The 3,414-nt window shown below is 41.7% G+C and overlaps 1 pseudogene; it reads left to right on the forward strand.

Moving 5' to 3' along the window:
• The first annotated feature begins 407 nt into the window (after positions 1-407).
• On the forward strand, positions 408-1,982 carry LOC118704720 (annotated as a pseudogene).
• The last annotated feature ends 1,432 nt before the right edge of the window (positions 1,983-3,414 follow it).

A 3,414-nucleotide genomic window follows, 5' to 3' on the forward strand; every position in this document is an offset into this window, starting at 1 on the left:
TAAGGAAAAACTAGCAAACAACTTGGAAAGGAGGAAGTGAAACTCATTAGTTGCAGGTGACATGATATTGTACATTGAAAACCCTAAAGACTCCACCAAAAAAAGCTATTCCATTTAATACATGATTTTGGCAATGTTAGCAGGATATAAAATTAACTCTTGGATACTGATGGCAATTTTATATTCCAATAATGATCTCTCAGAATGAGAAATAAAACACACACAAAAAAGCCATTTACCATTACAAGAAAAATAAATAATAAGATACTTAGGAATAAACTTAATCAAGGAGGTAAATGAGCTGTGCATGAAAAACTACAGCACTTTGAAAAAAGAGAGAGGTGACACTGCTGCCCACCTACTGTGGACTTGCTGCCTGGTATGGCCCCTGGACTGGAGCTCCAGAGATGGCTACTCAACGTGTGAGGAAGGTGGAGCTGAAGGTTTTCTGTGACAATATTCTGGACAAAGACATTGGGTCCAAATTGGATCCTTTGTGTGTGTTATTTTTAACCCAGATGGACAGCAGTGATATGAGGTTGAGCACACAGAAAGGATTAAGAATTGACTGAATCCCACATTCTCTCAGATGTTTATTATTGCATACTACTTTGAAGTGGTTCAGAAGTCCTAATTTGGGATTTATGACATCAATAACAAAACCATTGAGCTGAGTGATGATGACTTCTTGGGAGAATGTGAATTCACCCTGGGACAGATTGTTTCCAATAAGAAGCTGACTGGACCATTGGTGCTGAAAAATGTCCCATGGGGAAAATCAGCATCAGAATTTCAGCTGAAGAAATAAAGAATAATGGAGTGGTCTTATTTGAAATGGAAGCAAGAAAACTGGATAATAAGGATCTATTTGGCAAGTCAAATCCTTACCTGAAATTCCACAGACATCTGACAGAACCTGGCTTTTGGTGCATCAAATAGAGGTTATTAAAAACAACCTGGATCCTGTTTGGAGATCTTTTAAAATCTCTCTTAACTCCTGTGATATGGAAATATGAATAAGACTATTAAGGTGGAGTGTTATGATTATGACAATAGGTCCTATGATCTCATCGGGATGTTTCAGACCACCATGAAGCTGAGCTAGGCATCCAGGAGCTCACCCATTGAATTTGACTGCATCAAGAGAAGAAGAGACAGAAGAAAGGTTACAAGAATTAGGGTGACATCAGCGTGAAGCAGTGCGAGGTCACGGTGAAGTGCTCCTTCTTGTACTACATCATGGGCAGATGTAAGCTGAACTTTACCGTGGGGGTGGACTTCACCAGCTCCAGTGGGGAACAGCAGAACTTTCTTCATTACATTAGCCCCAATAGTGTGAATGAGTAATTGACCACCAGCTGGTCTGTGGGGATGGTCATTCAAGACTACGATGCAGATGAGATGTTCCCAGTATTTGGGTTTAGAGTTCAGCTACCTCCTCAGTGACAGGTTTCACATGAGTTTCCCATGAACTTCAACCCATTCAACCCCTACTGTAACGGGATCCAAGGCATCGTGGAGGCATATGGGACCTGCCTGACTCAGGTAAAGCTCTATGGACCAAGGGATTTTTCTCCAATTATCAATCACATGGCCAGGTTTGCTGCTGCAGCCACACAGCAAAAACTTCTCAATATTTTGTGTTTCTTATCATCACTGAGGGCATTATCGCAGACCTGGACAAGACCAAACAGGTTATTGTCAGTGCCACTAAGCTTCCCATGTCCATCATCATAGTCAAAGTGGGCAGCTCCGACTTCAGGGCCACGGAGTTCCTGGATAGCTATAGTGGGGCCCTGCACTCCCCTACAAGTGAGGTAGCCAATAGAAATATCATGCATTTCGTGCCTTTCAGACAGTTCCAGAATGCTCCCAAGGAGGCAACGGCTCAGTGTGTCCTGACAGAGATCCCCCAGCAGATGGTGGGCTACTTCAACATTTATAAGCTCCTTCCCCCCAAGAACCCTGCAGTCACCAAGTGAAGTTCTTGCCTCCCAACCATGGATCTGGCACATCACTTACTTAGTTCTCTACAGATTCTTTCTACTTAAAGCATTATTTTTATATTTTCTGGAGGAAAATTGCTAAGCTAATCTTTACCCAATCAATTCAGTGGTTGTTTTGCATTCTGGGGCTGCAATGAGGCTGCCTGGGATACACACTCCATGAGGAAAGCAGTTTGGTGTGACTGTACTTTCAGAGGATGAGATGCCATTTTGAATGTTTCTCAGTAGAAAGAATGGAACCTGTTGGGATGGTGTAATTTCAGGTTTCTGTGCTCTGTGTAATAAGCCCCCACCTCAGTGACAAGGATTCTTAGAATAGATGACACTGGATTTGTTCCTGTAAAGGTTCAGTGCTTCTCCAGGGCTAATCCTAAGTTTTCAGTAGTGTAGACTAGGCACATTCACAGCCGGGACCTGCTGCAGAGTGCTGAGAGATAAGGCACATACCATCCCTAGGACATAGGTAATGGCCTGAGCTTCTCAGAAGCGGCCACGCTTATTGCTGCCCAGACCATTCTTTGCTTCTGGAGTTCTGTCAGCGAGGCCATGGTCTGCCTGTGTGATGACAGCTTAAACTAGAATCTCTATTATTGGGGCATTTTCCCTGGATGTGAAGTTCTGAGCTGCTCTGTTGGGAGCCATGGGACCAAACCAGAACTCCATTCCTCCTCATGGATCGACCACTGAACTATCAGGAAGGACAGTGTCAGACTTTGCTTGCTGAGGTCCCTTACACTGATTTGTACATATTCACGTAGACATTTCCCCTTTTTTTGAGTAACATTTTTTAGTTTGATTTTTAAACTCATGATAAGCAAAATCACACTTTTCATTAATAATATGTTATATTCTAAGCCCAGAATGTACTATATTAAGCATAAAACCTATTGTAACTTAAAAAAGAAGTCCAGATTCTGCCTTAGGATAATAAAAACAAAAGAAAAGGAAAAGAAAGAAAATGAAAGGAAAGAAAAGAAAAGAAAAGAAAAAAGACAGAGGAAGATATAAACAAATGGAAAAATATACCATGTTTATAGATTGGTAGAATCAACATCATTAAAATATCCATACTACCCAAAGCAATCTATAAATTCAATACAATCCCCATTAAAATACTAACAGCAGCCTTAGGTAGTTTGGTTCAGTGGATGGAGAATCAGTCTGTGGACTGAAGGGGCCTGGGTTCAATTCTTGACAAGGGCACATGCCTGGGTTGCTATTTGATCCCCAGTAGGAGGCATCCAATCAATGATTCTCTCTCATCATTGATGTTTCTATTTATCTCTTCCTCTCACTTCCTTTCTGAAATAAATAAAAATATATTTTAAAAATGCCAACAGCAGCCAAGACCAGTTTGGCTCAATGGATAGAGCGTCGGCTTGGGGACTGAAGGGTCCCGGGTTCGATT

This window comes from Pipistrellus kuhlii, unplaced genomic scaffold (genome assembly GCF_014108245.1).
Source record: "Pipistrellus kuhlii isolate mPipKuh1 unplaced genomic scaffold, mPipKuh1.p scaffold_m20_p_46, whole genome shotgun sequence".
Lineage (NCBI taxonomy): Eukaryota > Metazoa > Chordata > Mammalia > Chiroptera > Vespertilionidae > Pipistrellus > Pipistrellus kuhlii.